This window comes from Lepidochelys olivacea (assembly GCF_965140295.1).
Source record: "Lepidochelys olivacea isolate rLepOli2 genome assembly, chromosome: 11".
Lineage (NCBI taxonomy): Eukaryota > Metazoa > Chordata > Testudines > Cheloniidae > Lepidochelys > Lepidochelys olivacea.
Window position 1 is genome coordinate 51,756,460 of NC_140421.1, and position 17,341 is coordinate 51,773,800.

Consider the following 17,341-nt stretch of genomic DNA (forward strand, 5'->3'; position numbering starts at 1 on the left):
CATTAGAAGTTTTGTTTCAAACCTCTAAAAATCAAGCCTCTTTTATTTAGGTGTTCGATTATGAGAACTGCTCAGAACACTTTTTTAACAAAACAAAATTTCGTCAAAAACCAAAATATTTCAAGGAAATGTTTGCGGGGGGAGGGGAAGAGTTTTGGTTTGGGGGAGGGGAGAAGTGTGTGGTCTGGGATGAAAATTTCCTGCTTTGAATTGATAGATCAGGGACTTAAAGCTGGGTCTCCCAGGCCAGTACCCGAACCATCAGGCTAAATTTCTCTATCTGAAATTTCAACACCTCTTCTCGAACCAAAAACCTGAGAATTTGGTTTGAAAATGTCCATTTTGACACAAGTCTCTTTTCACAGAAAAAGTTATAAAGGTTTTGGTTTTGTTCCAATGTGGAGCTAAAAGAAATGTTGAAACCTCAAAAGCTGCCACGAACCAAAATTATCCCCCTCCCATCAGCTATACTGACTAGGCATACGAGTTTGAACATTTTAGCCATTTTGTTTAAAAATGTAGCCCTTTGTGACATTGCCTGTGCTGTGGAAAGCACCAAATGGGACTGGCGGGAAGGGAGTCCTCCCCCACAACTTAAAGCCCAAAATTACTTGGTGTAGTTTTCCCAATGCAATGTTATCGATTGGGATCAGTCTGCTGGGAATCTAGGTACTTCCTGTGAGATCCCACTTGAGAATACGGTGCAGGTCTTCAGTGGAATTTCTTAAACCCACTCTAACTTGTGTGTCTAATTATTCCAACAAATACTGTTGAGAGAGTGTCTGTTCCTCCAGGCAGGAAATAAACCAAAAAACAAACAAACATGTTTCTCTAAGGCTCTGGTGTAGATCAGAGATTTAGAAGTAGTTTGGCTCCTTTTATTTGTCCTTTTCTCACAGTGTAGTGCATTTACATACACAAAGGGCTTTGATGTGTATTAATGAAAAAAATACAAGCATGGGACATGTGATAATGGCTATACCAAATGCAGAAATGTAAATTACATGGCCAAAAAGAGAACTGGAATAGGAATAATGGAAAGAAAACTGATGTGCAGAAGTAAAAATGAAGTTTAATGAGTTATGTGTATGGGTTCTGTGTTCCTGTAGTTAACTCAGTTTTGTGTCAGCTAAATTTAACCCTTCGAGGCCCATTACTGCGACTAAGAAAGAGGGGTGATTATTTGTTTAAATTTCATGGAGTAAGATTTTATTCTATAATTCTCAGAGATGTCAGGAACACAAGGCTATTGGGCACCTAATCTTCCATTCCTGACCCACAGCTTCTTAATTTAAGATTTTATTACACATCCTCCATATCAGCCTGTGTGGTGCTGGCCTGTTTCCCTAGCCTAGAAAGGATTAAACACCAGGCCCGGAGTCTGGTTCAGGGCTTCAGCTTTATTTCTTCACAATAAAACAGTTAAGCATATGTTCCACATATAAATCTACTCTTTTCCTCTGATCCAGGGCACATATCTAATCTATCAGATTCTTGTCTGAGAGTTACCCAGCTCCAGGGTCTGTCACAGGCCCCAGCTTGTTGTTTTATAGTATAATACTCACTTATAGAAATTAAAGAATTTACTGGGACATTGCAAGTAACAACTCCAGCACACACAGGCATGACTTACCTTCCTCCTAAACTTACCTCTCCCAAAGCAGGACAACTCAAAACAAAATAATAACTTAACACTAAGGTAAAGAAATAACACCAACTATTGGAGGAGGCACTGTTTGCACTGATCATTACAATAGCTCTCCACACCAGCTGAGCCCCTGACTGGTTTTTGATGCTCAGCTGTTGAGTCTCAGCTGGAAGATAGCTGATCAGTGACAAGTGACGCTGGGCCCAACTCTCCTTGTAGGGCCAACCATGCTGTGACAGTCTCCAAAATTAGTGTTGAAATTCAAATCACCCTGTTGAGGGATGCAAACAAAACAGTCCCAAGATGTTGTGGTTTGGACTGCAGCAAGGTATGATGGCAGCAATGCCCATCACGTCATCCTCCTGCTTCCCTGCTAGTTCTAGCCTTCTGAGTCAGTAGAAGGGAGAGAGAATAGAGGTGAAAGAAGGATAGAACATTGTTTATGGGTGCATGTCACCGGCATATTCCTCTCCCTGATTTCTAGCAAATACAGCTGTGGGATAGTAGGCTGGATTCTATTCTGGTTTATTCTTAATCAACAAAATGATTAGAGATTTTTCAAAATGAATTTTAGCTGTTATACCGATGCTGACAGAGCCCAGCTTGAGTCTCAGATTCCTAGTGGTGTGTATTTGTGCTGAGAGTGAAAAAAAGCCATCTTTTTACCAGAAAGGTGAACAAATCTGGTACATAAGTGATTAAGACAATAAATATACAAGTACCCTTTTCAGAATATTATGAATTCTGATTGCAGGCTTTCTTTGGGGGCCTATTGCCATTTCCATGTGAGCAGAAAATGGAAAAAAAGTTGATTTAGGAAACAGTGGGCAAATCCAATAATTCAGCAATGGGTAATTTCTTGTTACCTAGTATGGTGAACTGCTGTTGCCATTGTTACTAGACAATCACTGTGCACTCAAATGAACTCTCACAGGAAAACGATAAAAGACAAAAATGCCCTATTACCTGTGGGTTAACCCTTTTTACAAAGCAATCACTCTGTTTGACCTATCAGCCCTCATTTTCAAAGGAAACCTGCGCACTTTGAGTATTTGAGTCTCCCAAGATTTGAGACACAGGCCAGTCCTTGCCTACAGACAGCCCCCCAACCTGAAGCAAATACTCACCAACAACCACATACCACACAACAGAACCACTAACCCAGGAACCTATCCTTGCAACAAAGCCCGTTGCCAACTGTGCCCACATATCTATTCAGGGGACACCATCAAAGGACCTAATAACATCAGCCACACTATCAGAGGCTCGTTCACCTGCACATCCACCAATGTGATATATGCCATCATTTGCCAGTAATGCCCCTCTGCCATGTACATTGGTCAAACTGGACAATCTCTACGTAAAAGAATAAATGGACACAAATCAGATGTCAAGAATTATAACATTCGGAGAACAATTCAATCTCTCTGGTCACACAATCACAGACATGAAGGTCGCTATCTTACAACAAAAAAACTTCAAATCCAGACTCCAGCGAGAAACTGCTGAATTGGAATTCATTTGCAAATTGGATACTATTAATTTAGGCTTAAATAGAGACTGGGAGTGGCTAAGTCATTATGCAAGATAGCCTATTTCCCCTTGTTTTTTTCTAACCCCCCCCCCCCCCCGACGTTCTGGTTAAACTTGGATTTATGCTGGAAATGGCCCACCTTGATTATCATGCACATTGTAGGGAGAGTGGTCACTTTGGATGAGCTATTACCAGCAGGAGAGTGAGTTTGTGTGTGTGTTTTTTGGAGGGGGGTGGGGAGGTGAGAAAACCTGGATTTGTGCTGGAAATGGCCCACCTTGATTATCATACACATTTTAAAGAGAGTGGTCACTTTGGATGGGCTATTACCAGCAGGAGACTGAGTTTGTGGGGGGGGGGGGGCACGGAGGGTGAGAAAACCTGGATTTGTGCTGGAAATGGCCCAACTTGATGATCACTTTAGATAAGCTATTACCAGCAGGAGAGTGGGGTGGAAGGAGGTATTGTTTCATGGTCTCTGTGTATATATAATGTCTTCTGCAGTTTCCACAGTATGCATCCGATGAAGTGAGCTGTAGCTCATGAAAGCTCATGCTCAAATAAATTGGTTAGTCTCTAAGGTGCTACAAGTACTCCTTTTCTTTTTATGTATGCTAAATAATCTGCTCCACCTTGCATTTAGCTATGATGCTTAGAGTATCTTTCCCAGACCTAAAGAAGAGCTCTGTGTGGCTCTCTCACCATCAGAAGTTGGTCCAATAAAAGATGTTATCTCACCCAACTTGTCTCTCCAATATCCTGTGATGGACATGGCTATAGGATTTCTCTCTATAAATGTGTCTGTTTTAGAAGCCTTTTTGAAAATGCTTTGTAGTCCTTTGTGTCTGATATCCTTCTGAGCATCCATCCGCTGTCTGTTCTTAACACAACTCTATTGTCAAGGAGGACTACATAGGGCTATTGTAACCTAAACACCTGACAGTTCAAGAGCTCATGTGTGAGTTTATACATGTTCCTAAAATCCATAGCTTTGAACATTTTTTTCTACAGGGTTTAAATAGCGAAAATACTAGGGAAAAATATAATGAAATAATTGCAAGGAAAAAAAATACAAATGTTTTGGTCAAACAGGACAGTGGTGATATATGTATCTTGTAGCCTTCAACCTCTTTGTAGACATAAACAAAACAAAAAATGAGAAATGGAAGAAAATACAAGAAAAAAGAGACACAATGTTTGCATATCTTCTGCTGACCAACATTGTTTTAGGCATCAGTTCAAAAAATGGTTCCCATGTCCTTAGGGTTCTTACTGCTTGTTCCATAGAAGAATGAGAAAACAAATATTACACAGATAAAGAAATGCAACCATCGTTATCCCAAATGTAGAGACCCAAAAGGAATTCACTGAGAGACCATATATTTTCTGACAATTAATATTGAAAATAAGTGTGACTGGGCCATGATTATCTTCCTACATGAAGTGAACATATATCCCCCCAATAGAGAATGAGCAAGACAGTATAATCAGAAAATAATTTGTTTACGTAATTCCTGTTTGAATAAGCCAGACTTATTTTTTAAGACACTGTCCATGCTTTTTGAAGGATGTAGATTCCGCCTCAGAATATGTATTTGCAAAAAGAAAAGGAGTACTAGTGGCACCTTGGAGACTAACCACTTTATTTGAGCATAAGCTTTCGTGAGCTACAGCTCACTTAGCTCACAAAAGCTTATGCTCAAATAAAGTGGTTAGTCTCCAAGGTGCCACTAGTACTCCTTTTCTTTTTGCGAATACAGACGAACATGGCTGCTACTCTGAAACCTGAGAATATGTATTGCAATTCCTGTGTGCACACTCAGTACAGGAAAGCACATGCTATAGATAGAATAATGAGCACTAACTAACTGAAGCTGGGGCACAATCCTTGTGTTGTGCCATTTGGCACAGGAGTTGGAGGTGTTATGTTGGTAGTCTGCTTTTCTGGTGAACTGGGAGAATATGTTCTTGATGCCATTTTTTGCCCACTTGCACACCTAGAGAATAGGAACTGTTAGGAATAGGAATTGCCTATGAATTTACGATACAGGCTCCGTCACTGTAGTATCTTGCCGTAAGTATACGTTTAGAACTGTTCTGTGATGAGAACTCATATAACATTTTTTATCAGGTGGCTGTATGGCTCAGTGATCAGTAAATATCTGTCAGCCAGAATGTCATAAATGATGACACACCGCAGTACACTACGAGGTGAATGCTATATTTCTAGTTGTACCATCTTTTGGTTGAGAGGAAACATTAAAACTGAAGCCCCATCTACTTGTTTTAGGTGACCATCAGTGTGGACAGTTGAGCTTACATGGGTCTTTGCAAAAATGAATAGGACTAATTTAATAACTCCCCATCTCGCTAAAGCAGTCTTTAATGTGTAAGGCTGCTTATGAACTTCTGCACATAAAGTGGTTATGGCTGCTAGTCATTGAATGGTTCTGTGAATTTCTATCTATACATTCCGAGCCATCTTCATTTTATTTGTCGACAGAACTTGGACGTAACAGGAAAAGTTCTTGCTGCCTATCATCCAATGTAGCTTACTGTTTAAAACTTGAAGGTTTATGCATCAGTAAGTAATTTCTTGTTACCCAAAGTGATGAAATATTATCACATTTACATTAAGTGAACAAATACTAATAAAACAGTGTTTAAACCATGGAAGTTGCCACCCCAAACCGATTTCTATATCAATCCTTGGCCCACATACACAATGCATCCTGTCAGGAAATTGTAGTGGTATTTCAATACTAATCGATAAGCAAGATTCGGCAAAAGGCAATAGTGTATTGCAGTATAGAAAGGTGCTATACTAAAAATCGAAAGCAGCTGCAACCCTTTAATTGTATCAATTGTATCCATTAAAAGTTTAGCGACTGTAGTAATAGATGAAGTGGGAATATAGCACACAAGGGGGAAAATGTTTAATTTTTAAGATTAGGACCAGGATTCAACTCCCTTCTAAGGACTTACATGCAATAAGCGTGACAAAATAGCCTGCAACAGACAGGTGTCTGCATTTCAAAGAATTTGGGATCTTTGGCAATCTTTGCTAAAATGAAACCTACTGCTAAGCTGCTGCTGGAGCTTGAACTATCTTCCACCTCTAGAGAGTTGATTCTGTCCTCTTACCCAGGAGGAAGTATTTGTCAGGGCAGCTTGTAATCCACCTCCTTGATGCTACCTGTTCATTTAGTAGGGGCTTTCCGGGAAAATCCTTCTTATGTTAATCATGGGCCCACTGAAGTTACTGGGATAGTTTCCATTGCTATCACGCCATGCGCTTCCATGAACACACATACACATGCCAAATCTTTGCAAAGATGGGACAAAAACTTAATATGAAAATTTGTTGTACTTGGCAAAGTGTTCTATTTAATAGATTTAATAAGGTTTTTCAAAATAGATTTTCTCATAACTTGACCAAAACATGGTTGCTATGCAATTGTCTCAATCAAATTATGTAAGATCTCTCAACAACTTATTTACCCTCCTTGAGTTTAATGAATCTCTCTGGAAACTTGCCTGTGTGAGAGGGGACCGTACACGTTAAAGCAAGGGGAGAAAAGGGAGAGACTTAAACAGATGATGAGTGAGTTATATATACCCTCCTTTCAGTTTTTGGATATCTTTAGGGGGGAAAAGAGTCCATAAAAGACTATGTCCTCTGGCAACTTTAAATCTACATAATTAGCACTTACTCAACAGATCAAGGGAAGACACTCGCTGGCTTTGGCAGCATTATGAGGATGACATTTTCACATGGATGAAGTGTACTAAATAAATCACTTACATCAGGTACAAACATCTGAACATCAGGAATATGGGACCATTGAAGTCCATGGGAGTTTTGTCACTGACTTAGACAAAGGCCATATGTATGTCTTCTCATTTCACTTTTTCTTCAGATATTCTTCAGAGTCTAAGCTTAAAATTTATAAATGGATAGCCCTTCTGGTTGTGAAGATAAACCTACCTGTGAATCTGTACTCAGTTTAATAAGATGGGCCCGGGTGGAATCAATGGGGATACTCTGGATTACCACTGGCATAATGAAGAACAGCATCTGGCAGAAGATAAATATTTGATTTTCCATCTTTGTGGCTTCTTATGATATGTGGTATTCATTTAAACAATAGATATGGTTATATTACAGCCTCTTGTTTTTACCTGGTAATAACTTTTTTTCAAAATCTTCTTTTTGTAACAAAACTTTCCATGCTTGACCTCAGCCTCTCGGTGTCTTCTTTAGAAAAGAAAAAAATAATAAAAAAAAGTCATCTAAGGCACTGTTAAGAAATGGAAAATTAAAGAGTACATTCTAACAGCCTTAAAAAAAGAAAGGGAAAGGAAAAAAGACTGTGGCCAGTGCTGGTCTTCCAAGAAAGAGAGGTGTTTTGCTAAATTTAGGGCTCCGTTCTGACTTTGGCTGCAAGCAGACCCAATAACTTCATGTAACTGAGGAAAATATTTGATCTAAAACATCTACTTCTCCTTTTAACTACTCTGGCATAAATCAGGAGTGAGTCCATTTAAGTCAGTGGAGTAAGGCTACTATAAAACTGCTAAAAGACAGAAGAGAATCAGACCCAAATATGGCACATTTTTCCCTTCTCTTTAATTTACTTTTTTCCTTTCAAAAACAAAAAACCCAACCCTGATTTTTTTTTACGGTCTCAGATTCCACATTTCCCATTGATTTCATCTGGAGTTGAGGATGTTCATTACATCTGAAAATCAGGCCCTTCTCATATACAAAAAAACCCCCACATCAATGCAAAAGTAAGATTTCATATCTCAATAAACAAGTCAGGCAATGAAAAATTAACAAAGAATATGAACATTAACTTACCTTCTTTGCACATACTATACTAGATTCTGCTCTCAATGCTACAGAATTGTTACCACTGACTTAGATGGGAGCAGGATTACTCCAACTGTTCAGCTTTAGGAATACAGTTAAGAATTAGCTTGTAATCAAAAACGTACTCATAATACGGCTACATTTATGTTTGTTTGTTTGTATCCCAGTAGTGCCTAAAGGCCCCACCCAAGGAAGGGTTTCCATTGTATCAGATTTTGTACAAACATAGTATATAACACAGTCCTGCCCTGAAGTGCTTACATACCATACATAAAACACCTTAACTTTCTCATGGCTGTGTGCCAATTGAGGCAGTTAAACATGCCCTACACCCTTGTATTTCAGCGTAATCCATCTTCTATAAAGAAGGTACTCGGGGCCAGGTTGTTGTAACACTTACCTCAGTATAGCATTGGTGTAAATTGAAGGGGAATCAGGACTCTGTAACCTTCATCTTTTTTTACTGAGAGTGAAAATCTGCCCTTTCTCCATGTAATGGCATGAGTCTGTGCTTGGTAGAGTCTTTGATTTATTTGTATCGTTAGTCACCTATAGGCAAACAATTTGGAGAAAACAATCATAAAGAGATGGATCTTTCTGAGAGGATGTGAGCCATGATCATTCTGATATCTGGTTTAAGGGAGTTCAATAGCTATGGGCCAGATCTATTTCCTTGACTCTGGGCGCAGTTATCTCCATCAGTGTCTCTGATGAATGAAAGTGTTGTGAAAGATTTTGGTCTTGGCAATCTCTGAGATCGCTAGCACTGGTTCAGGACCTTTATTGGACAGAGAGCCAGAGCGGTGTGTGGAGCACTGGGCTGATGTGTTACTTGGTGTTAGTGATGTAACTCTTGCATTAGCCTTAAGATGATTTGCTGCATGTCATCTAAATCAGGAGCTTCTTCACGACATTTTCATTCATCCCCTAGCTACAGTGTATGCTTGCAAAGTTGAGCCCGGAGGTGCCAAGCACATAGGTCATTTGGGGCCAAGTCTGCCTTTTGAAGGGCAGGAAGCTGACATGAAGGAGTGCAGCCTGCTTACTAGCCAAAGATATGAAAGGCATTCTGGCTACTGATATCATTTTGATGTCTGGGAGCAGTGAAGATTCCAGAAGGACCCCAAGCCTATGCGTGGCATTGGCAATCAAAGCAGAGATGCTTTCGATTTAAGGGTGATGTGGTGTAGGGCCATTTCTTAAAATTATTTTCTTCTTCTCACCACTGTCACCTCCATCTTATTTGAATTTGGAGTTCTCTAGCTGCTTGCTTGGCTGGGTGAGGGTGGTGGTGATGTCAGCATTTATGGGTATCATCTGTGGGTTGTTTCCTGATTTGTGTGTATTTTGAATTAAGAAAGTTTGTTACATTTTTATATGCAATTAAAATAAATGTTAAGAGCAGGGCCAAGTAACATAGCTTATAAAAATAAACCCTCTGCAAAAATTCCATATCTCTGACATAAAGGTTCACATGGGCTTACCCTAAAACCCTTGAGAATTCTGTTCTGTCTGTATACAGGGCTCTACTGAAGCTGAATCAGCAGTTGTCTGTTTGGATATCTACAGGGTAATTGTCTGTTTGCAAACCCCTATCTCATCTCCTTTCTGCATGATGTTCTTGGGCTAATTTTTACAAGGTTATGCTTGAAAATTAGAGCTGATTTAAAAAAAAAAACAACCCAGAATTTCTTTGTCACAGGAAATTCCAGCATTTCAACATTTTGTTTTCATCCCTAGCTGAGTCTGAGTTACCAAGTTTACAGTTCAGGATCCTGCATTTCTCTTGTATATGTTATTGGAATTACAGACAGTGATATGCTTGAGATGTTATCACCTGTTAAGGGGGAAAACACAGGAACTTGAAGTCAGAATTTGGCAGGATACATTTGTGGAATTCGTGAGCATATACGTATTTATAATTTGCTATCTTGGACTGTTTTCTCTTTAATTCATGTAAAAAAATCTTCTTTGCAGTTCACTCTTATATAGTAATGTGTGGGGAGTAGGCAAGCTATAAACACCCGCTAAAGGTTAAAATCTCTACTGTGCGTTATGATTTATAAATCCACAAGAGGAGGTAATTCATTAGTACTTTAAAGCAGGAACACATTGATTGTGCCAATTGGCTCTTTGAAGTCCTGTTTCTAGTTATGTCAAATAGCCCCTGAAATATATAAGAACAGGATCAATCAAAATGTTATCATATAATAATACCCTGCATTCCAGAGTCACAGTTAATCAGAGGAGTGTGGTTCTTTGATAGTCAGTGATAAATGCTGCATGTGCATTAATGGAAACCTGGAATCCCTGGATCTGCTTCCAATTCTGAACAAAACATATGCAAAAAAGGCATAAAAATTATTTCAGAGAGGTTAAATAAACAGCATGTACACAAATGTGAAAAGCCCTTAAAAATGTATTTTTATTTAATGTTCACTTAAATGCGGCGTTAACTGAAGGGGAAATCCTTTCCGATCAAAACACATGTTCTGTCAGATTTACATTGTGGCACTTATAGAGTGAAAGCAGAGATAATCTCTGGGGAAAGTAACAAAATATTTTGTTATATTAAATGTACACATTACATGACAGTCATGGGTACAGAAAAATTTTGGAGGCTAAATATGTCTCAAGACAACTGCTGCATTGTGCTTTGAAAAGCATGACAGAAAACTGACTCAGGAATATGGCTTTGTATGGTTCCCTATTTTTTGTGCCTCAGGTGGCTTCCAGATCAGTTTCTAAATTTAGAAGTCAAATTATGTTAGGTAGTTTAGTTTTTAGTGTCGGCCCTGCAACTCAAGCTGGGATCTGAAAATCAAGTATGTCCTCTCTGCTTACATTATCTCTAGAAAAATACAGAGTCTGCTGGTTAGCTGACAATGTGATTGATGATATTCAAGGCAGAATAGAATCGGGTTTGCTACTCTTTCAATGTATTAACTCTGATATCAAGTAAACAGTGTCTTTGTCAAGAAAGAAAGCAGATATAGCAGATAAAGATAAAGCAGATATAACTCACAAAAGTGATCAGATATATTGAGTAATGTGCATACCATTTTTCTGATTATAATTGTACTGTAAGAATATTTTTTTATTTGCTAAGATATCCAGCCTGGTAATCGCCCTTGGGAGCCTACAGAACATAAAAGCTCCTCAGGGACTGCTGCATCGTTTGTAAACTTTGCAGAGACTCCTGGGGTGAAATCCTGGCTGCACTAAAGTCAATGGCAAAACCCCTATTAACTTCAAAGGGGCCAGAATTTCACTCTTAGACATTTTTGAAAGGACTCCTACAGTTCCCATGGGCTTCCTTGCAGACCCACAGAGATACTTGTACAGTATATAGCTAAACTTTGTATTATGTATTCAGGGCTAAAATATTATATAGCATTTTCCAAACAGCAAGTATGTTCCCTGCCCCAAAAGGAAAAAGAGACTACAGAGAAAACAAGCCAGAATGCCTACCTACCCTCGTCCACCTCCTCTCTCTCTCTCACAGACACACACACACACACTTTGGAAGAGGGAAAAGAGAAGGATTCTTAATGATGAAAAACATAGAGGAAGGATTGCTTTGACACTTGGGTTTCAAAGAGATATTTGAAAGAAAGGAATTTAAAATGGTTTATTGACTAATACAGTAAATCTATTCTAGGAATACTTCTCAACCTGCCATGGTCCACATATGGAATGAAAACCCTAAATGTGAAAGAGAGAAAAAATCATGCAAGAAACTTTAAATTTCATGGGATTCCTTCTTTTAGTGTAAATAACTTTTTGTAACATAAATTTTTGTGATGTCTCATGTAAATAACATGGGAAGACCAAATTATGTAAACCATAATGAGAATTGAGGGATGGGACTGAAAGGAATGATGTTTCTCAAAATGAGGTACATTTCAGGTGTTCGCAGATGCATGCTGAAAAATATGAGAGAAGGAACCAAGCTCTGCTAAGGAAGATGACTAAGGGAGGAGAAAGACTAGAATATTGAGAAAAGTGCAGAGAAGAAGTAGGGGGAAATTAGGTGGGTGTGGGCAAGACAAAGTAGAACCTTATTTTTGAGGACAAGGAGCTTGAATCTGATGTAGAAGGACACAGGAAGCCAGTGGAAGGATTCAAGGAAGAGGGGAAGTCAAAGTGGTAGAGTGGTAAGAGAGGAAGGTGACTTTGGCAACTACATTTTGGACAGCTACAAGGGGTAGAAGTGAGATGCAGTACATCCACACAGGAGAAGCTCACAGAAATCAGAATGAACAATGGCCACCTTGCAGTGAAGGGTTTAAAAGCAGGCAATGTGGGAAAAGGGTAGATTTTGGAGATTTTAAAGAAGATGCTACTAGATATGGGATAAGAAAAGAGAACAGTCAAGGATTACATCACAATTATGGTCCTTGTGATTAGGAAGAATAGTGGAGTATCAATGGAGATAGAGAAAGATGGGGAAAGGTGGAGGTGGACACAGAATAAGATATAAATTCAATGTTAGAGGGAATCAGTTAGTCAGGAGATGGAGATGTCAGAGAGACAACTAGAAATGCATGGCTAGACTGATGGGATTTTGGAAGTATTGGTGGAGCAGTGGTAATTATGTCACTGTAGGAGATAGGATGAGAGAGAAGGTCTGTGTCCCCTAAATTCAATGGCAAAGCCCCAACTGATTCCAGTGGTGTCGGATCAATCTTAGAGAGAAAACAGAATGAGACTGTGAGGAACATCAATAGATAGAAACAGAGAAGAATGCTCAGATCCCACTGTGATAGTAAAAATGCATGTAATAATCAGAAGTGAACCTTAGCATTTATAGGTGGACTTGCAAAATATTATTTCTAATATCCCTCATGCTCTTTTGCACAGGTTGCTGCACAGCTGCATAGTTACCATATGTGGTGTAAAATGATAGATCTATTTAAAATAAATCAAACTATACAGTATAATTATGTTTGTTCCCATGAAATATACAAAGTCTAAACAGCAAATTGTTATTACTATTATCAGTTAAACGTTGTAAAACCACATTTTTCCTTCATAGTCAGGAAAATATTTCAGTGACTAACTGTGGTTGTCTTCCCTCTGGATCACCTCATTTATCTTGTGAACTAGTCTCTTGATGGTAATGAAAATTACTGTGAGCTGCTTCTCAACCCAAGTGAGGAGGGTGACTAGCCTTGTTTTTTCCACTAACTCTGCAGGGAATTCAGCTTATTGGCTCAGATTTTCCCCTTTAATATAATGGGTTGTCTACAAAATGGTAACTGCATTGTGGAATTAAAAATAAACCTAATGTAATTATCCTAAACCAGTATATAACAGTTGTTTCCAAGCATAGATATATTGTATGTTACGGTACATGTTGTATGCTGTGAATTTGTTTGGTAACCTAGAGATAATCTACAATCAGAATGGTCGAGAAAGGAAAGGTAAAGTAAAGATATTTGGGATAGTTTGAGTTGTTTTGTGTCTTGCATTTTGTGCAGAGTGGCTCTATCATCATATTATCTGAAACTCCTTTTGTAATTTTACTTCTACATTTGAATTCTCTACCACATGCTTAGAATGTCATCTCTGATCCAGTCTGCCATGTGGTCTGCCCTTTCTTCTTCAACAGACTATAAACCCCACCCCAGCCCCAGCAGTAAAGTGTTAAGTCATCAGGTGACCTAAAGTCTTAATTTGTTTTGATTTGTATTTATGGAGCAAAGACACAGATTCATATATTTTAAGATCAGAAGGGATCATTACAGCAAAACTCAAGCATAGAATCTCTTCAGGGATGGTATAAGGCAAGGAAATAAAGGTCCTAACTCCATCAAAAAGAGGCTGGATAGCCATCTGTCTTGGATGGTTTTGGCACAATACATCCTGCATCTTGGCAGGGGGTTGGACTAGATGACCTTTGCAGTCCCTTCTAACCCTATGGTTGTATGATTCTATAAAACAGCATTATTAATAAATGCTCCCAAGTGAGAAGTCAGTGGATTTGTATGGGATGCCAATAGGGGTAGGGTTTGGTCCTAAAAATATCCATCAAAAAATAGTGGATCCCATTGCACAACTGGGACCTTAGACTGCAAGCTTTATATAACTGGGATCCTGTTACCTATCCTGCCTAGCACACTGAGGGTGGTATATGAGTAATGAACAATACAGTAATAATGACAGCAATAACCTGAGGATCTCAGAACTTTTCCAAAGGTGAATAATTATTATTATCCCCATTAGGAAAATTGGAAAACTGAGGCACAGAGAGTTTAAATTTCTTTCCCAAGGTCACAGTGACAGAATCAGGAATAGAAACCAGATCTTTTGACTTGGAGACTAGCTCTAAGGACTAGACAACACTGCCTCCCTAAATGCAAAGAATAGTACTAACATAGATTCACGTTTGTGATATCATGTGTTCAATTTTTAATAGACAGATTTTGTGGCCCTCTCTCCATATCCTTTAACAATGTGCATTGTCTGTGCATTTCAGGGTATAACAGTTTGCAATTTACAACCAGACATTTAGAATGGATTTTTTGTGGATGCAGGATCGTTCCACGTTAATCTGTATGGACCCAGAGCATGTGATCAATCATATTTAAAATTCCAAATGCAAATTAGAGAAATAACTTAATTTAAATTGAAGTACATAAGCAGGCAAGAAATTATTCCTCTTATGCCGGGTTCCAGGAATTTCACCCACCAAACATTCCAGAAGGCCAGCCAGGTTGCAAGCATTACATCATGAAAACAAACTCTCATTTCTGACCCTGGCTTGAAGGCAGGAGGACACTATTTCTAGCAGCTTCTGAACCTCATTACCAGGGTATTAGTAAGAATTATAAAACCATAATGGGCCTTCAGTTTCACATATGTTGCCTAATAAACACAGGATGCACATATATTTGTGAATAATAAATCGGTGCCGATGTTGTGAAGTTTAATAGCCTCCACAGGCTTAAATCCACTGTCAATTATGTCTGGATTATTTTCATTGAGCCAATAATTAAGGCCACAGATTTGCAACTGTTACAGGATAGTTATGTTCTCTTCCAAAACCAGGCTGATTAGCACATCCAAAGTTTTATTGTACAAGTTTAGTTCACGTTTGATTCTGGATATACTGATTCAGCCTGGATAGAAAGCGTGGACCATTTTTGGGTTTAAACTTATTTTTTGCACTCTCCCAAAGTATGAACCTGTTATGTCTTCTTCAGTATACGGCAAATGAACTGAAGTCCTGAGGCGCCCCCCCCCCCAAAATAACATTGGTAATCAATACTGTATTTCAATATGAAAACTTACTTAGATGTTTGGGAAACACTGTTGCCAAAGTAGAGGAATAAAAGTATATATATTGAATACCTTTGCATATTTGTAAATGCATGTACTTACTTGCCCAACAAAGGCATGGTGAGGGCTTTGAGATCCTTGAATAGAAGTTGCTATAGAAGTGTAAAGTACTTATTGATTTAATTCAATTGACTAACTTATGGATTTTGAAGTCCAATACATATATTGGCTCCAAGGAAAAACTGTTCACAGAATTTGCTCTGTTGAAGTTCTGTTCAGAATAGGCGCTTAGAGAGTTTCAGTGATCCCTTGGCTATCACTTTCCCTATGTTTCATTGCATAATTTAGTGTGATATACTTAACAACAGAGCCATGATTATCAATCTGTAATGAAACAGTGGTATATAAGTCAAATCTTCAGCAAAATGTAACTTTGGGGGCTGTCATTTTCCATGCCTAGTCTCTGCCCAAAGGTAAAGCCAAAATCAGGTTCATAATAGAAAAGCATTTGTAACAACGGAGCAGCTGCCGGAGCAGCTCAAGGCTTTTGAAAGGTTTAAGTGAAGTCTCTTCAGTCATTTCTGAGTTCTCTAAGGGTGAAAATGTATTGTGATGGTTTATCAAATACCTAATGCCAAAAAGACTCAATTTGGCATGTCACTAGCACTCAGTGAGCTTAAAATGAGATGAGATTATAATGGGATTAATTTGAGAGTACTGGGTATTACTGAGTTTACATATTTGAAATACATGATGGTAGGAAATGTGATAAATATTTTCATAAATTTGAGATATCATTCTGTAATTTAGAGATAGCAAATTGTAGAACAAATTAGATTCACAAATGGATTATGACGGATTCTCAATGTGTGAAAAATATCTCCTATCACACATTCCTCTCATGTATTTGGTTTATGGAATGTTTGTTTCACTTAGCTTTTGTGCTATATAGAATGATGATTCTGTGGTTAAGGAACTGAAGTGAGACTTGGGAGATCTTTGTTAAATTCCAGGCTCTGCCACACCCACATCCTGTATAAATTTAGGCAAATTACTTAATCTTGCTCTGCTGCTGTTTCCTGTGAGTATCAAATGATAACATTCAGAACAGGTAATTCTGTGTGAAAGATGTTATTGTGGTCGTGAAAGTAGCAAAGCAACATTTCACTCATAGGCACAAATAATATTTTAATGAATTAACAGACTAGTGTGTAAGTAAATCAGTGCCCTCAGCTATAATGGGCAGGCTCAGGACTGTTCATTTAGGATAGGCCCAGTACTGCCAGTGCTCTTGGTGCATGAGAATTTGGATTCTTCCCCATCACCATAATGAAAAGATGCTGTTATTTACAGTATGATGCAAACTCACAGCTGTGAATTTGTGACCATATTAACTGTAGACACCCACTGAACAGTACATATTTTTTTCCCTGATGATGTGGGCACACAAACTCCCATAACTGACAAAGGGAGTTAGACATATTCTCTGAGAGCAGATTAGGCTACTGTAGATGTAGAAGTGGCATTAGGTATATAGGCTGACTCATGCTGTATGCATGTCTGCAACAGGCCATTTTTGTGCTGAGATGAGAGAGATTTGCCAATGAATGAACTTGTCCATTATGAGAAAGTAATTGGATTCTCAAATCTCTCCTTTGTGTACCTGTCATTTCAGACAAGCACTAATTTGTCAATGCTATTTCTTCCCAATTCAGTTTTCTTTGCATTGTATGTGCCTGAGGACTTGAAATACTAACTGCAGGATTAAGACCACACAGGTTACAAGCAGATCATCAATTCTTACTCTCAACTCTTCAAAAAGCTGCAAAGAATTTGTTGAAGAAGATGGGTCCAACCTCCAAAACACACAATGTCTCTGCTCCAACCTCAGAAAGCCATGGAGTGCAGTATTTCTACCCTGAAGATAAGTTTTTCACTTGTGCTAGTAACCTGTGATTCCACTGCAGTATATTTCTTCCTCTTGGAAGTTTTTTAACAG